Source organism: Capra hircus, chromosome 11, assembly GCF_001704415.2.
Source record: "Capra hircus breed San Clemente chromosome 11, ASM170441v1, whole genome shotgun sequence".
Taxonomy (NCBI): domain Eukaryota; kingdom Metazoa; phylum Chordata; class Mammalia; order Artiodactyla; family Bovidae; genus Capra; species Capra hircus.
In genome coordinates, this window is record NC_030818.1 from 25022027 (window position 1) to 25041359 (window position 19333).

The 19333-nt window shown below is 44.6% G+C and overlaps 1 long non-coding RNA gene and 1 other non-coding gene across 2 annotated transcripts; both read left to right on the plus strand.

Moving 5' to 3' along the window:
- On the plus strand, positions 2034–11291 carry LOC106502607. Its single transcript, XR_001296254.2, has 3 exons — positions 2034–3510; positions 5693–5755; positions 11251–11291. It is a non-coding gene; the product is annotated as an uncharacterized LOC106502607 (long non-coding RNA).
- Positions 3520–3612, plus strand: TRNAI-UAU. The gene is given in 2 exon segments: positions 3520–3557; positions 3577–3612. It is a non-coding gene; the product is annotated as a tRNA-Ile (tRNA).

The window sequence follows — 19333 nt, forward strand, 5'->3', positions numbered from 1 at the left end:
ACCTATCTAAAATCATATATTGCTTCATATACGATCATAATGGAAAGCTGGCTAAAAACATAAAATATAAAAAGTTTGCCGAAATAAAGTAAAAGAAGACCATAAAATGAAAATTCTACAAATCTAGTTCAAGATGGTCTTCATTTACTTGATGTGCAAATTGCATTCGGCTAATCAAAATGTTTATCTTGTATGTCAGAAGCAAAAACCAAAAAGACAAAATATGGTGATCACTATATCCAATTTGGTCTTTCATTATTAGGAATAAAGACCAGCCACACCCGCTTCATGTTATTTGCAGAATGGTGCTTACACACAGCAGCCGGAACCCTTCTGTTTTAGCTCATCATTTAGACACAAAAAAACATGAAAGTAATAAAAATAAACCAGTTTTTAAAGTGCAAAAAGCATAAATTCTAAACATTCAGTTAGGAAAGCAGTTTGTGTCTATTTTCGATGCTACAATGAGCCATTACATTTCATACATTTTAATATACATTTGTCCTAAGACCAGTATATGCTCTTTTAAAGACTGTTAACAAAGCATGCTTTTCCCTTACATAATTAAATCAAACATTTTGCATTACATGGTAAATGGGAAGTTGAAACTAGTCTTATGATACTATGGATATTACTCGTTTATTTTAATATCATACATATATCTAAAATAAGTTTTAAGAATCACTTCTTTGTTCCACATCACACAAATTATTACATGATTAAATCAGCACAAGCTGTTGTCAAGGGTATACATGGTAAAAGGAATTCTCCAGTCAAGATATGATAGCAAACTCTGGTTTAGACCTCAGTTCACAAATGAGGAAACAGGCCCAGAAAGGGTAAGAGATTTACTTAAAGTCACACAACCGGGGAGGGCCAGACTCAGACTCTTCGTTCAGTGCTCTTCAGGATGGGTGTGTATGAGGTTAAGTGATTTGAAGGTCTCAGTATACTCGTTCTTGCTGAAAAATCTCTCTAGTAGCACAGGTTCTGACACTACCCTCTCTAGGTTCAGCACTGCCCTCACCAGATTCCTCCGTTAGAGCCCTAATTTCCTTGGGGATTAAACTATTTTAGTTCTAAAAGGCTGTATTAGGTGTTGCCTTCCATTCCTGCGCAACCACGGTCAGTTAATATCTGCTGAACCAAAACTGTAAAGGGTCTCATACAAAGCAGTATCTGCTTGAACCAATACAAGATCTGAAAGTGAAGCGTGGAAAGGGAAGTTGGACCACCAGGGGCTATCTTTGCTCCTTATAGTTCACCAGAAATATTCTACCTGAGGAGCTAGGAGCAAGAAAGAGCAGACTCTGCAAATGCTACTGGATCTGAGGAGATGCTGTGTTTGAGTCCATAACTTATTTTCTTGTCTTTCAGGAAATTAACCCCTTTCAATTTAGGGGAAAAATTATTCCCACCTGTGGGCAAATCATGCCTTTACCTTGAGGGTTTGTTCTGTGTTTTAGGAGGGACTTATTTCAAAGGCTCACTCTCTGCTGTCCTTGATTTACCAAGGACCCAGCAAAGTTGGCTCCAAGGAGCCCTAATCCTGGCATTTTGTAAACAGCTCTGCATCCACCATCAGCCTGAAGGGATCTTGCAGGGGTGTTGACCATCCTTCCAGAGCTCTGGATGCATATCTCCCATAGTTCACAAACCATCTGGAGAGGCTTACCTATCTCCTTTCCCTGGGTGCACACCACAGTATGCACAAAGCATTGACCTTCCTGAAAACACCCCCTTCAGAGGCCCCTCCCTTACACAGAGCCTGTGTCTGTCACCTCAGCCTTTGTCTGATCATTCCAGTCTTTTCTGCTCCAATTTCAAGGCTTTTCTACAATCCTACTCTTGACTTCATCACCCAAACACAACCTGTTAATGACAGTCATCACCGTCAGTGGGATTAAGCTTCCCTGGCGGCTCAGACGGTAAAGGTTCCAGCCTGCAATGTAGGAGACCGGGGGTTCAATCCCTAGGTTGGGAAGATCTCCTGGAGAAGGAAATGGCAACCGGCTCCAGTATTGCTGCCTGAAGAATCCCAAAGACAGAAGAGCCTGTCGAGCCCGTCCATAGGGTCGCAAAGAGTCCGACATGACTGGGCAACTTAACACTTACCTTCCCTTCAACACGGTGATTATGCATGATCATTATTCTGCCCCCATCCCTTGCTCGTGATGGTTCTTAAATTTATTGACATAGTGTTCTCCTTTGTCGTCCTGGCTCTCCCAGGAAAGCAGAGGTCATCAAACAGGGTGACCAACATGCCAACAGAGGCGCCGGCGACAATCGATGGAGGGAATCCGAGAGGGAAGGGGTCGGGGGACTTGGTGGAGGAGGCTGCTGATAAACTCCCAGAGGTCCCCACTAGAGTTATCAATCAAGGATAACAGACACAGTGCCTAGAACTCTCCAGAATGTTTACATTAAAATTTGAGATCAGAAAAAATATGATAATAAATGTAACGATAAATCCAGCCTGGATTATATTTGTGTTTTATAGCAGCAAAACATAATTTAAAGAAAATTTTTTTAAATGCATAAAGGGGCCCACAAAGACGAAGTGCATAAGGCGCGGGACAGTCATAATTCAGTCCTGGGTACGGTTTACACTTTCCGCTTTAAAAATAGAATGGATATCCAGATATTTGTATGAGACCTCTTGATTTTACATATTAGGAACTCGCTTTAAACAAAACATACATTGTGTGGCCCAACAAAAGACGTGGAACCTAGCCTGCAGCCTCTTGAAGACTCGGGCTATCATCGTGTCCCCGGAACGCCCGTGGCTTGCCAAGATTTCGGGGACACTTCTTCAGCCTGAGTGCCCGAGCACCCCACTCAGGACAGAGTAAGGGGCAGTAGAAAGCCTTCGGGACACAACAAGGGTCTGACGGTAAAATCCCCGCCCCGTCCGGTGTTGGAAGCTCGAAGGCCACTTCAGCCCCGGCACTCTCTGGAGCCTCAACCGGCGGTCGCCGGCTTCTCTCTTTCGCGGGTTTCCCGGCTCCCACCGACTTCCAGGGAGCGCAGGTTAGGGGGTAGAGTCTTCCCGCTCACCAGGCAGGCTGGAGCAGGGGGCAGGGACAGTAGTCCGGGACATCTACGGCCCCGGAGCCCAGGCCGCCCCATCCCTCGCAACAGGGCCCGCCCGCCGGCCGCAGCCTGTCTCCTGGGTGAGACCGGCTCCTCGCGGGGTCTGCTCCCGGCAGGCGAAGCTCCACACCGAGGATTCGGAGGTGGTTTTCAGACCGCCGCGGCCAGGGCTCCTCCTCCCGCGCTGCTCAGGGAGGCGGGCTGAGCTCTTTACAAGGCCCGGCCACACGACCCCGCCATTCCAGACGGCGACTTCCGCAGCCTCCCCGCCTTAACTCGGCCGGGAGCTCCTGGACCGGAAGCTGCGGGGTCTCGGGGCCCCGGCTAGTTCCCGCCGTGCCGAGCCGAAGGTGCGCATGCTCCGCAGAGGCCCGCACGGGGCCTGAGTAAACCCTGATAGAGCCATCGCGAGGCGGGGTAAGCAGAGCTCCAGTGGCGCAATCGGTTAGCGCGCGGTACTTATACAGCAGTACATGCAGAGCAATGCCGAGGTTGTGAGTTCGAGCCTCACCTGGAGCATGACCCTTTTGGATACCCGCACGTTTCCCCACTTTTACCTCCGTGCTCAAGGAAACCAATCAGTCTCTCTTTACACTCCTCAGTTCCCGTCTCTGACTGCTCTGCTTGCGTGTTTTGCTCCGCTGCAGGCAGGAAGCCGCTCGTATCCGCTCCTCTTACTCCCTTTCCAAGCTACTTGTTGCCCCCGCGAACCATCCAGCCGCCCGAACCCGGACGTTAACCTGCTGCTCCCTCTCCCTAAGCATTTCCTTTAACGGCACCCAGTCCCGGATCCCGGTACCGGGGATGTGGACCGCAGGGGCGCTGCACCGGTGATGGGGCCCTACCTGGGTCTCGTCATCGAAAATTCTGGCGCCCTCTCTACGGGGCTTGCCCGAGCTCCCGGAGCCGGTTCCCGGGCGCTGCCCCTCACCCAGGACCAGGAGCGGCGGGGTGCGCGTTGGGTGGCGGGGCGGGAGCCGAGCGACCACTCCCGCGAAGCCCAGAGCAGGAGCGGTCGCTGTCCTCCTTTTTAACTACTACTAACTAGTCGTCGCCCCTCCCTCGGATCTAGAGTCCCTAGACGGCGGGCCCTTCTCCCCTCCTCAGGCCTCCAGGCCTCCCTGGGCGGATCTGCGGAGTTTGGGGAAAGTGCCTGGGCGTTTTCCTCCCTATTTGTGCCCCTTCTCCCTGGTGTCAGACAGGACGGGTGGAATTTGCTGGCAGACGGGAGAACAGACGTTTTCTAGGGATACCCTTTCCCGCCCGCCGCACACCCCATGTTCAGAAGTACCCCCTCTAAGCAGGATATCTGCCAGCTGGATTTGGAATGTTCCAGCACGTGAACGCACCCCTGAGGCACGGGGGCCGCTTTGCCTACGGATGGGTGGGCGGGGGCGCCCCACATCCCCGGGAGGTGGGGCGAAGTGGAGACCAAGAGTAGCTGGGATGAGAGGCCTCCCGGACACGTTCTCCCATACGCGTGTTTTCAGCTGTTTTTATGGGGTGTGCTAGTAAACTCCTGGGATGGACATACTACCAGGAGTGCTGAGAAGAAAGACCTGGAAAGCTCTGAGAAAGTGGGCGGAGCTCTTGTCTGTCTCCTCGACTGCTAACCCCAGACCCCGGTTCCGAAAGGGAAGCCCCGCCCCACCTGGAATGTGGGAAAGTCCGGCCACGTCACGTAACCTGGCTGGACCAGACGCTTCCGCTCACAGGCTCATCCTCTGCAGATGGTGAGGGCTCCCCTTTAGAAATCTAGCCAGCCTGGAAACAAATATCTGTCCGCCACCCCGACACAAAAAATTGGCTTATTTTTTAAAAAATAGCTTCATCGAGATATAACTCATATACCCTACCATTCACCCGCTTAGTTTGCAGTTCAGTGGATTTTAGTGCTTTCACAGATAGGTGCAACCATCAATCACCACAGTCAATTTTAAAACATTCTTATCAACGCAGTAGGAAATCGTGTATCCTTCAGCTATGACCCCACCCCACCACTAAATAATCACTAATTTACTTTCTGTCTCTACATTTCCCCTTTTCTGGACCTTCATATGAATGGAATCATAATGTGTGGTCTTTCGTGACTGGCTTCTTTCAATGTTTTCAAGATTCCTCCTGTCCTACCTTGTATCAGTACTTTTTTTTTTTTTAATTTATGGCTGGATAATATTGCATTGTATGGATTCTTTTCAATTTTGAATAGAGAAAAGGCTGGCATTTTAAAAACATTTGCTGAAAAAATTTTAAAAAGGATATTAATGTTAAAATGTACAAAGCGTAAAAACAGTCACATTTGCCAAGTGCGTAATTTTTAACTTTCAGAGGTTATCATTGCAAGCACTGGTCAGATATTTCCAAGAGCTCAGCCAAGAGTTGAGCATGGAGTGGCCCCCAAGGTGGACAGAAACAAATGAAAGAAAGATCATTCTGCCCAACCACCTGTCCACATTGGGAATCCCTTCTACAAAACCCCAGCTCCTATTTGAAAAGTGTTAGCATCAGCATGCCATTTCTTCTCAAGGTGATGTGTTCCACTTTCTGTCAACTCTAATGGTTAGAACATTCTTCTTAAATATTGTTTCTGTTCCTTCAGGTTATTGCTGGAATGATGGTGGTTTGGGGAACTCTTTTTCTGGTGAGGCGGTGAAGTGGGAAGGTAAGCTAAATTAGTTGTCTTTGTTCTATTTAACCTAGAAATCACCAGATAGAGTATTCGTGGATTACAAACAAACAGACCACTGGCAGATTTGTAGGTCAGTGTCTTAATGTGAAGTTGATAGGACTTTTAAAGGTTGTGAAGGGTGATAAAGATCAAGTCAGAAAATTATGGAAACATGCTATAAAAACCATAAAGTACTACATATATAGGTATAAGGAGGTGGCATTCCTATCACCACAAAGCTAGTGGATTAGACCTGTATGCAGGGAGGAAGATGGATAAATATGAGGTGGATAAACTCAGAAGGCAGGGTGAATTTATAGCTGAATATCTGTAGATGTCTAGCTGGAGGGAAGCCTGACCCACCCATTGAACTCCACTGAACTATACACACAGGTTGACATTAACTTTGTAGATGGCTTTGAACAGGCCAATTAAAATTGTGTGTGATAGAAAGAGCTGGAAGGGAGTGCAAATTCAGTAGAATTTGAAGCTAGAATAAGAGACAAATGTTTCTGACAAGTGACAAGATGCAGTTTGATAGAGATAATTGTAAGCCTGTGTTCAGTTCAGAGTTCAGTGTGGTGAGTGCCTGGCTCGACAGCTGTTTGCATATAAAGAATCTGGGCATATCGGATATGCACAGCCTCAGTCGTCCTGGCCCTGTGATTCAATTGCTGAGAATATCATCCGATTATTAATGCATTACTACATAATGCATTACATGGTGTGGTGTCAGAGATCATAAAACAGCAGTCTGTGGAACAAATCTAGCCTCCAGGCAGGTTTTGTTTGCATTTCTAGCGCTGACTTGTAAAGTGTTGAAAAAATTATAATCATTTGCCTATACATCCGGAGATTTTACTGTAATGCCTAGATTTCAAGTTTTCGATGAAAAATTAGAAGACTTGTCCATCCCGACCCCTTATTCCCACATGGCAACATTTTCCTCCCCTTTGGATGAGCATGTTTGTGATCTTCTGTTTGTCAAGGTCCTACAACTCCCCACTCATCCCAAACACAGAGGTGGGTACCAGCTGCCACTGCTCTACCCACTTCACTTGCTTTGCTGTTTTCTTCACCACTGAAGTGAAGTCGGTCACTCCTCTCATTTGTGACCGACAGTCATTGAGGGTGTGGGTAAAGACAGGGAATACTCATGCTGAACTCAACCTGATGGCTGTAACCTGTGTGAACACAACCTATTTAAAATTCAGCAAACAAAATCCCCAGTTCTTTATTATGAAAAATTTCAAACATATCCAAAGTAGAAAAAATAGTATATTTAAAAGTAGAGAATATATATATATATTTAATATATATCCATCCATCACTACTTTTGAGAATTGTCATTTATCTCATTCTCACAACAATTTCCCCTATCATAGTCACCAAAATATTTTAAAGGAAATCCCAGCTATAGTTTAATTTTACTTGTAAATACCTCACTATGTATACCCAGCAGGTAGCCACTTTTTAAAAGAGCATAACCACAGTATCATTATTATACCAAACAAGATTAATAATAGTGCCCCTACATCATCTAACACCTTGTCTGTGTTCAAATGTCTGCACTTAGCTCTGAAAGATATTTTTACCATTGGTCTATTGGAATCAAGAGCCAAGCAAGGTCCACACACTATATTTGATCAATATATCTTAAATATCTAAATCTGTCTCTCTTTTTTCATTTATACTAATTACCCATTCTCTTTTATGATGTTTATTTATTTTATTTTAAATTATTGGCCCCACAGCATGTAGGATCTTAGTTGTCCCACCAGGGATTGATTCTGTGTCCCCTGTAGTGGAAGCCTGGAATCTTAACCACTGGGCCTCCAGGGAATTCCCTGATATTTGTTTGTTGATCTATATAGAATTTCACCACAAAATTTGGCTAATTGAATAACAAGGCATCATTTCAAAAGTTCTTCAGTCCCCCTGACATTTAGATCTAGAAGCTTGGTAATATTAAGATTCAATTAAAAAAAAAAAGATTATAGGTGGTACTATATACTATTGTATCACAAGAGGGCAAGTACATAATAGCTGGTTGTTCTGCTTTTACTGACGATTTCAGGTGTGGTCAGCCTGGTCCATGCATTACGAAATGCCACATCAGCCTCTGACCTAATGATTTTAGCAGCTGTTGATGCTCTGTCTAGATTTATTATTATATTAAGGATTATTCAATAATGTTTTCTAATTCTATTATTCCCTCTGTATTTGTGACTGTGATACCTTAAAAAAAAAACAAAAAACCTTTTTTTCCATTGAATGTTTGGTTTTCCTAAAGCACAATTCACATAGAAAAGGTTAGATAATATTGCTGGATGCTTCCTTTTTCTACTAATCTTTAGAATAATCTGTTGGTGCTCTAACAATTCCCATAGGTGACCAATTAGTTTTTTATTTCACAGCTTTTTAAAAAAGGTATGTTTGACATACAATGAACTGCATTAATGATGTTGAGTAGCTTTTCTAGTGCTTGTTAAATATTCAGATATCTTCTTTGGTGAATTATCTTTTAAAATCTTTTGCCTGTTTTTTATTGAGTTATTCATGTTTTTATTATTGAGTTATAAGACTTTTGTATATTCTAGATGTAATTCCTTTGTTGTGTATATGTTTTATAAACAATTTCTCTCAGCTGTGATTTGAGTTTTGTTTTTCTAAATGGTGTCTCTTGAAAAGCAGACTTTTAAATTTTGATGAAGTTCAATTTATCCATTTTTTTCAATTATGGGTGATACTCTTGGTGTTATAGCTAAGAAATTTTTGCTTAACCCAAAGTCACCAAGATTGTATTCTGTGTTTTAGCTCTTACCTTTAGGAGTTCACTTTTGTGTATGATGTGAATAGAGGTCTAAATTTTTCTTTTTGGGGGTATGGATATCCAATTCTGGCACCATTTGTTGAAAAGCATACCCTTTCCTGATTGAATTGACTTCATAGCTTGTCAAGAATGGCAATCAATGGCAACCCAGTCCAGTACTCTTGCCTGGAAAGTCCCATGGATGGAGGAGCCTGGTGGGCTGCAGTCCATGGGGTCGCGAAGAGTCGGACATGACTGAGTGACTTCACTTTCACTTTTCAGTTTCATGCATTGGAGAAGGAAATGGCCACCCACTCCAGGGTTCTTGCCTGGAGAATCCCAGGGACAGGGGATCCTGGTGGGCTGCCTCTGTGGGGTCGCACAGAGTTGGACATGACTGAAGCGACTTAGCAGCAGCAGCAGCAGCAGCAGTACTGGTCTTTTGCTGGACTTCATTCTATCTTATGAGCTATATGTCAGTGTGGTGTCACGTATTGGTTACCGTAATCAAATACATACATACCACATATAAAGTTATATATATTTATATGATTATAGTAATCAGCACATAACACTATATATACACATACACACATTAGGGTTAGTGTGCCAATTTGTATGAAAATATCCTGGGATTTTTACAAGGAATCTGTTGAGTGAGAATTGCCTCCTTAACAATGTTGAACCTTCTGATTCCATAAATAAGATGTGTATCTTCACTTATTTAGGCCTTTAATTTCTTTAAACAATGTTTTATAGTTTTCAGTGTTATAATGTTGTATTATTTCTTCCTTAAATATTTGGCAGAATTCACTAGTAAAGTACTATGGGCCTGCAGTTTTCTTTGTAGGAAAAATTTTTTAAAACCCTACAAATTCAGTTTTTGTTTTCGTGGGTTTTTTTTTTGATAAATATGGGGGCTATGCAGGTTATTTATTTATTCTTATATGAGTTTTGGCATTTTGTGTCTTTTAGAAAATTTTATCTATTTCATTAAATTTGTTGAATTTATTGGCATAAAGTTATTCATAATATTTACTTCTTGTCTTTAGGATCTGTAGTGATGTCCCCTCTAACTTCTGATAGCGATCATTTGTGTGTTTTTTTGTCCTGATCAAACTCAGAAGATGTTTTCCACTTTTATTTATCTTTTCACATATCTAGTTTTTTGTTTCATAGATTTTTTTTTCTATTGCTTTCCTGATTTTCATCTGATTCTGGTGCACTTGAAGAGAATGTAGACTGTGCTGCTGTTGGGCAGCGTGTTCTGTCGATATCAATTATATCAAATTGGAGTTCTGCAAACGTTCCGTATCTTTGACTTTTCTGCCTACTTGTTCTAGCTATTATTGAGAGAAGGGCATGAAAATAACCAACTGCAATGATAGGTTTTCTTGTTTCACCATTTAGTTCCATCTTTTCCTTCTTCATGTTGTTGGAGGCTCTGTTACTGGCCTTATAAATGTTTACAGTTGTTGTGAACTCTTGATTCTGTTACCTGACCCTATATTCTATAGCTGACCCTGTTACCATTGTTGATGCTTAATTTGTCCCATATTTGGCCAGGGTAAGTCCCATTAAGTTGGCTCCTAGGTCTTTGTGACATAATCCTAAATCTGAGGTATGATATGTTTCTGGCATAACAAGACATTTCAAAGTGCATTTTGTACTAGTCTTCTCTCAATCCTGGAATTGGCCATTTCTCCTAAGAGCGTGGTTCTTTTTGGTGGGAAATGTTATTTAGGTGAGCACAATCTGTGTGCGAGAGTTCCTTACTGCTACTCTGCGGTTGTCATATTTCCAAGCCTTTCCAAGAGACAGAACTAGGACATGCATATTTTTTTAAAGAGAGAAAAGTAGGGATTTCCCTGGTGGTCCAGTGGCTAAGACTCCACACTCCTAATGCAGGGGGCCTGGGTTTGACCCTTAGTCAGGGAACTAGATCCCACTTACCACAACTATAGATCCTGCATGCCACAACTAAATATCCCACAGTGAAGATCGAAGATCCTGCATGAAGATCCAACTGAGACCTGGTGCAGCCTAGATAAATAAATAAATATTTAAAAAGAGAGAAAATAAATCTCGGGTTTATAGTGATATTTCCAATTCAGATGTAAGATTACAGAATTTATACACTTTGATTTTATATTTGAATTGCTTTTCTCTTGCTCTAAAAATACTAGTTCTTTACAACTCTTACATAATTATTTATTTGCTATATTGTACCACATAATAGTTTAAAAGTAATAGTATATGTTATTTCTCATAATAAGATTATTGCTTACAGTTTAAGATTCCTTTGTGATTTCTTTTGTCCTTAGTTCATATTCAAAATACAGTATTTGAAGTATTATGCTTAAAGTAATTTTTCTCTGTGGCTATGCTATCGACTTGATACTCAATAAATACCTTTTGATTGAGTTTGTTTTACATTTTTAGGAATCTCTTTTTTAAAGTTTTTGATCGGAGGATAATTGCTATACAATATTGTGTTAGTTTCTGCCATACATCAACATGAATCAGCCATAGGTATACATATATCCTCCCCTTTTTTTCTTTTTATTTATCTAAAATATTTACATGCTTCTAAACTCAAAACTACAAAACAAGGTTTATTCCAAGAAGTCTAAACCTTGTCCCCTAATGCTGTTTTCCTCTTTGTTTTTTGGTATAGGTGATAATTTAAAAATTGCTTTCTTGATATATCGTTGGAGAAGACTCTTGAGAGTCCCTTGGACTGCAAGGAGATCCAACCAGTCCATTCTGAAGATCAACCCTGGGATTTCTTTGGAAGGAATGATGCTAAAGCTGAAGCTCCAGTACTTTGGCCACCTCATGTGAACAGTTGACTCATTGGAAAAGACTCTGATGCTGGGAGGGATTGTGGGCAGGAGGAGAAGGGGACGACAGAGGATCAGATGGCTGGATGGCATCACAGACTCGATGAACGTGAGTCTGAGTGAACTCCGGGAGTTGGTGATAGACAGGGAGGCCTCGTGTGCTGCGATTCATGGGGTCGCAAAGAGTCGGACACGACTGAGCGACTAAACTGAACTGAACTGAACTGAACTGATATATCTTTCCATTATTTATTCTTAAAAAACATAAGCAAAGACATGTCTGTGTTTGTATTCCACTTCCTCTCCTTCTTTTTTCAAAAGCTCTTATATTCATTGCTGATTCCACAGGTAGTGTATTCTGATTATTTCAAAGTTGTAAATAGGACTCTTCCTCACTCCTTATCACAGTGCATAGTATTCTATTCCTGTGGATGTAGCATTGTTTATTCAGCCAGTCCTCTACTCATGAACAGTTGGATGTTTTCAGTCTCCTGGTTTGGTAGATGATGCTGCAATAAAGTTCACAAAGTTTTGAATATTTTGCTATTTTATCTTTGAGATAGATTCTATATGTGGGATTGCTGGTCTGAGAACTGGATATCTATAAAATATAAATATGTATGATTATATTTAATTTTATATATAGTAATTTATATTATATATAAAATGTAATATCATACATATATTATATATAACATATATAGGAACCTGGTGGGCTACAGTCCAAAGGGTCACAAAGAGCTGGATATGACTGAGCAACTAAGCATAATATGTATATAAAATTATATATGTAAAATTATCTTTAAAGAGGGTTTATGATATGATGGTCCATGTGTGTGAGGCCACTAGAATTCACATCGTAAGAGCAATGGTTGAAGGACCTGGGCCAAGTGATGCTATATGGGGCATTTTCATGTCCTCCAGTTCCAGTTCCAGGGGAGACACCACTCAGTGCCTCTCCCCAGTGGTTATTTAAGGAAGTGGCATTTACTGGAGGCCCTGACATAAGGCGTGGCTGGCCGAGGACCTCACCTTACAGGGCTGCCCTGGAGAGAACCCAGGCTTAGAAAAAGTCCACAAGATTCCACCTTCTGACCCTTAGATGCTGCCCTGCTGCCTTCAGCTTAACCCATCTCTGCTGAGTCTGTTAGTTTTATAATATTCAGTCATTTAAAAAATCATTTTATTTAGCCAATTATTTTATTATCTTCATACTTCCTAATTATTCTTATCTTTAGAAATTTGTTCTGTCTTAACTATTTCGTTCTTTTAAATACTCTGGTTAATGAGTAGATTTCCTTCTCTAACTTTTATTACACACCCTTCCCTTCATACCTGGTCTTTGCATTCATTTCCGCTTAGCCTTCTTTCAACTTTTTATTCTAAATTTATTAATCTTCTGCTATCTGTTTTTTGTTTTTTGAATGTAAACTGTAAAACTGAATTCTCTTTAAGTGTTTCTATGTTCCCTGTTGGTTGGCGGGCCCTTTGGAAACAGAACCCCTTGGCGGGTGGGTGGGGTAGGGTTCATCCTGAGGGAAAGCCTGGTGGGGTGAGGATCTTTCCCCCTCTTTTGGCTCCCTGCCTTTCCCCACGGAGCCTTTGACGACTCCTGACCTTAATGATCCAAGTGACTAGATGTTCCTCTTATTTCCCATAACAATAAGCCATCAGTGATGACTAGGGTTGAGACTCCGAGGAATATGGGTCCCAGAGAAGAGCAGGCTGAAGAGGGATATATGACTTTCTTTCAAATATTCATGAAAGGAGTAGACATATTCAGTCTTTTTTAAAAAGTCTTTATTAAGTTTGTTTTAATATTGCTTCTGTTTCATGTTTTGCTTTTTTGGCTGCAAAACATGTAGGATCATAGTTCCCCGACCAGGGAAGGAACGGGGGATAAGAAGCTGCCTGCCAGTGAAGGGAGTGGGTTGACTCCTGGTCTGAGAAGATCCCAGATGCCACGGAGCAACTATGCCCACGTGCCACAGCTACTGAGGCCACACTGTAGGGCTCGTGAGCCATGACTACTGAGCCCGGGCACTTTAGAGCCTGCACACTGCAGCTGCTGAGCCTGAGCACCGGGAGCCTGTGCTCTCCAACAGTAGAGGTCACCACACTGAGAAACCCGTGCACCACAATGAAGAGTAGCCCCTGCTCGCCGCAACCAGAGAAAGCCTACAGGAAGCCACAAAGACCCAGTGCAGCCAACAATAAAAATAAATTAATAATAATAATTAAAAAGAGGTCTGCTAATGTTTGAGTCTCTGATTCTGAAGACTAGCTTCATCAGTTCTCTTTCCATGGTTTGAATGTTCAAGCTAAAAAAGTGCCCCCTTGCGATGGCCAGTTAGATTGAGTTTTTCACTTGTAACCAAAAGGGATTTTGACTCTTGCAATTATTATGGATGTTATGTACAAAACATCCTTTTATATTGATGACTGATTTTTCAAATTTCTTAATAAGAATTCCTTTCCGAGGGAAATGGCAGCATCCAGTCATTCAGGCTCTTAAACTGACCTGGGGATGAAGTTCATAGATACTCCGCTGTGCCTTTGCACAGAGCCCAGGCCCCGCTACCAGCACACTTGCCACCTCCGCTTGAGTGACTCATCCAAAGCACAACACTTGGGTTTTTTTTTTTCCCTCCCAAACCTGCTCTCCTAGTCTTTCCCATCCCACAAATGGTCCTTTCATCCATTCATCTGGATTCTAAGTGAAAAGCTTAGGTAATAGCCTTCATCATCTCCTTTTGCTCCCTCTAGATCTAATCCATCAGCAAGTCCAGAATCTCCCTCTACTCGGTATACTGGGCCCTGCCTTTCTCTCCATCCACAGTTTCTGTTATCTCCTGCTTGGACTCTGCAGTAGCTTCTTATACTGACTCCCTGCCTTTACTTCTTAGCCTTCTCCTGTTTCTTCTCCACACTGAAGCCCAAATGGGCCTTTAATTACACAAATCAGATCCTGTCATTTTCTCGCTTAAAACCACCAGTGGCTTTCCAGTGCCTGCAGAACAAGATGCATAGGCCTACAGTGGTCTGGAAGGCCCCAGCTGTTTTTATCAGACCCTGCCTGCTTCTCCAGCCTCAGTTCCTAGCACTCTGACCCCGCTTACTACGTTCCAGCCATAGAGTCTTTCTGTCCCTTGTTTGCGCCTCAGAGCCTTTGTAACAGCCATTCCTTCTACTGGAACATCTTCACTCAAATCTTAGGGAGCTGGCTCTATAACCTGCAGAGCTCAGTCAGATATCGCCTCCTCAGGGGTGCCTTTGAATTCACTACTATCTAAAATTACTGTTTAGGGACTTTCTTCCTTGGCAGTCCAGTGGTTGAGACTTTGCCTTCCAGAACAAGGAGTGCAGGTTCAATCCCTGGTTGGGGAGCTAAAGATCCTACATGCCTTGCAGTCAAAAAACCAAAACAGGAAACAGCTGCAATATTGTAACAAATTCAATAAAGACTTTAAAAATGGTTCACATCAAAAAAATCTTAAAAAGTTATTTTGTGAAGTGGCAATTGCTTATTTCCTACCATTAGGATATTAATTCCCCCTGTGCTGAGCTAATAGGTACTCGATAAAGAATGAATGAATGGAAGATAGTAGAGGGGCAATACATGGGTGTAAACTCTAAAGTTGCATAGAGTACATGCTGTTGTTGCTGCTAGTTTACTGTGCAGATTCGGGTCTGGAGCCTGGGTTTCAGACCGTTCTCTGGAGTCTTTCCAAGGTGTTGTCACTGAGTGTGTGCCGTGCCTCAGGCGGCTTCCCGTCTAGCTGATGAGCAGCATTCCCACCAGAAGCTGATGAGAAAACACAGAGCGGGTGCGGACAGTGACTTGTGTTTAGAATAACCAAGGACTCGGATTTCTCCCTCCTTTGGTCTGTTATAAGTCTATTACCCCTTTCTTTCTTTCTTTTTTGGCTGCTAGCTGGGCGTGTGGGATCTTAGCTCTCTGACCAGGGATCAAACGCACACCCCCTGCCTTGGGAGCACAGAGTCTCAACCACTGGACTGCCAGAGAAGTCCAACTTGGTGTTTATGAGAATCACCTTGGGGATGTTACAATGCAGATTCCTGGGCGATAGCCTGTGATTCTGGGAAGCCCTAGAACTGGCCTGTGTGAAGAGGTAAGCGTTAGGTGACCAGTGCATCCATGTTGGCCTGGGACACCCCAGTTTTAGCACCTAAGGTCTCTTTCCTGAAAATCCCTCAGTCCCTGGCAAACCAGGTGGGTCAGTCACCCTCAACTGTACATGTTCAGAGAGAGGCAAATGGCAGTCGATGGAATCGCTTGGAATGGCTTCTTGAAGGAGCTGAGATGGAAACGTTTCCTGTCCTAGACTTGGATGTTGGCTGTCTCCTTGGCCCTGCCTTTGGGTAAGTCTAGGTTTCCTAGGCACAGAGCCCAAACAGATAGGAAAGGAAACCACTATTTTTTGAACACTTGCAATAATCCGGCCGCTGCTGTAGGGCCTTTATTATCTAATCTATTCCTCGGCAGCCTTTATATTGCTCCCATTTTAGAGGCAGGACACTGAGGCTTGTGAAGTTACGTGACTGAGCTCAGACATATTCCAACCAGTGGAGATGGGAGGGATACAGTTGCCTGACGCAGAAGCCCAGGCCCTTTCCTCGTGTTTTGCTATGTGTATGGGTGTGTGTGTGTGTGTGTGTGTGTCAGAGAGGTGGCTGGGACCTCAGCTTGACAGTCACCCATCAGCCCTCAGGATGGGGCTCTCCTGGGATCTAGGGAAGAACCCGAGGGACTAGACTGAAAAGGAAGAGGCACCCAAGAGGTGTCTGGGCTGGCCCTGACCTAGCTGCGCTGATGGCCCTCTCCCACCAGGTGGCGCTGTGGCTCTGTGGTAGAGGGCTCCCCTGTGGCAGAGGGCTCCCCCTAGCAGTGGCACTCGAGCGGGACCAGCCACTGAGCTTTGTTTTTATCTGCAGCCTATTGGGCAACCTGGGGCCTGTGCAGAGCTTTCTGCCTTTCCTGGACTCTGGCAGGCCAAGAAGAGAGGGGAGGGAGGGTCAGGAGGTCTGGAGAGGAGAAGGCTTGGACCAGTGCAGAGTCATGGCTATGAGGGTGTCAGTTGAGCGCAGCTGTCAGGAGAAGGGGTGGGGACTGCCTCCCGGGATGGGGACTGCCTCCCGGGACTAATGGGACACTGGCCCAAATCACCTCCCAGTGTGCACAAAACACATTGGGAAAGGGGACTTGCCTCGCCATGGTGGGTGCAGGGGTAGGGCTTGGGCAGAGAGAAGGTACTTTTCTCATCCTACAGACTGTTCTGTCCAGTGAAGGCCTGGGCTGGGGCCAGGGATGACCCCCAGTCATCTGCCTGTCAGCCCCCTGCTGACAAAAGATCCCAACTGTCCTCTGGCTGCCCCTGCCATTTGGGAAACCGGCTCCTAGGATGCTGGCCCTTGCGAGCTGATCTGCTATCGCCTGTTTCCTGTGTAAGGACTCATCCAAGGCTCTGCCCCAGGGCTCAGGCCTTCGAGATTCGCATCGAAAGACAACATCACTGAGACAAACTTTTAATTCTTCTTCAAAGCCCACACTAGTGCCAGAAAGCCAGGTTTTGCTATGTATCAGCTGCTTAGGATATGGCAACCCACTCCAGTATTCTCGCCTGAAAAGTCCCATGGACAGAAGAGCCTAGCGGGCTACAGTCCAAAGGTTTGTAAAGAACCGGACGTGACTGGGCGAATGAGCACTAGCACAGCTGCTTAGCAGTGGGCTGGGCAGGAGGGTCAATGTCAGAACAGAAAGTAACGTCTGAACTCAATGTCTGCCCAGCTTTCCTCCTGCTCCTTAGTGCTTTCCCAAGTGGGCCGCCTGTCAGTCCCCACCCTCCTCAGTCCCCCAGCCTGCATCAGTTTAGCAAAGCCGCTCTGAGAGCAGATTGTGAGGGTGGGGAAGAGGGAGGGAAGGTACTGGGGGGCTTTGGGAAAGAGGGGTGCTTAGAAGTGGAACAGGGAGCAGAAAGCAGAGGGGGGCTGCTGGAGACAAACTTAATCACTTTTGCAGTTCCGCCATTCCCAGTTGTCTGAGCTGGGGGCTGGGGCAGAAATCCCCTTAGGATTTTTATTTTTGGATGGCTACACGGCTTGTGGGATCTTAGTTCCCTGACCAGGGATTAAACCCAGACCCCAGAATTGAAAGTGTAGAGTCCTAACTACTGGACCACCAGGAATGTTTTTAAATATTAAATTTTCATTCATCAGCTGTTCGTGTAGACTCAGTGAAAATATTTTGTTGGATTTATATTTAAGATGCCATTTTTTTTTTTTTTAGTCATTAGGTAATATACTCAAAGTTTCAAAATTCAAAGGTTTCAAAATAAGTAAACTTCTGTTTGATAGATAAAAGCCCAATCTAATGTTTCCGACAAAAAGGCAGCATGGATGTTAAAAGACATAGGTGGAAAAATGTGTTAAGGGTATGGAAAACTCTTCCCCTGAGTCCTGCTTGCCTTTATTTTGAGATTTTTGGGTGTACAGAAGTTTCAGCGTTTTCTTAAGTCACGTCTTTCCCTGTATAAGCTTTTCTTTGCCGGGAAAGTCATTGCCCATCCTGATATCTGCTCCCCATTCTTTTTCTTCAGTTGTGTTTTCATGGCTTCGTAATTTGCCCTCTCAGCCACCTCAGAGAAACTTCAATTAGTGCTGTGGTTTTGAGATGGAGCCGAGGCCTGGTGTGGCTACCTGAGGGTGGTGCCTTTCAAGGCTATTTGGGCTTAGACTCCAGCCCTGTCTCTGAACCAAACAGTCTCCCCATTTGGCAGTTACTCACGGCAGGACAAAGACAGAGGGGTCAGCGTCCTTCTTGCTGGGGCAGAGGGCCTGGGGGAATTGGCCCTGCTGTGGGGAGGACCTGGGGCATGGCAGCGCCAACTCCAGCCACAGTCTGGGCACCCTAGTCAGCTAGTCTGAGATGCAAGTGTCCTCAGGCATAGCTGAGCCAAGTGTGGGTACTCTGGTGGACACTCTGAGACTTGGGGAGTCCTGCCCACCAGCAGCAATGCAGGGCTGGTTTCCAGATCCTGAGGACTGGGGAACCAGGGAGGCCATGAAACTGAGAACTCTGAACAGGGACCATGCAGGTGGGGTGGGCCCTCTGAGATACGGAGGAGCCCAGTTAATCAGGACAGGTATTGGTCCTAGTAGCCAGCATGCTCCTGCAGCATTTCAGAAAATGGTGCAAGAGTGGCTGAAACGATTTGTGTGATCATGTGTGTGTGAGTCCTTAAGCAATGCATCGTGGTAGACATATATCAGGCACTGAGCTATTCCAGGGTTGTTATTACTACCTGCTGCTTTAGTCTCAGCAGGGACATGTACACGCCCCCTTCCCTTACACCCTCTCCCTGGATGTTGGGGTGGCCCAATCAACCTTGTTCCTAAGGGGGCTCTTCTTATTTCCCAGGACAGCCTGGTCTGAGCACTGAGCTGGGGACACAACTCTTGGCTGGATAGCTGGAGGTCAAATGTCGTCAACCCATCCTCAAGTCTTATGATGTCAGAGATCATTCTGCTCTTTCTTCGGTATCAGTTTCCTCATCCATAAAATGGGATGACTGACATTGCAAACCAGATGACCAAATGGAGGAATAAGTGAGATACAGTTCTGGAAAAAGGAAAGAATCATCCGAGGCCAGGGCTCTGCGGTGGCCCACCCCGGGCCGTGGACCACCGCTCCTCATGCTGTCCCTCTGGACTCCAGCAGGTGGCAGCATCGCTCCTCTCGCGTGTGCTCTTTGTCCCGTTGGGCCGGAGCTTGGGCCTTACTCAGTTCACACCCCACGTTCCCACCTCCCAGAGGAAGTGGGAGGGATAGGAACAGCCTCTGAGTCAGCGGCCAGGGCCAGGAGCCCAAATGCCCTGGGTGGGAAGGGCCTGGAAGGA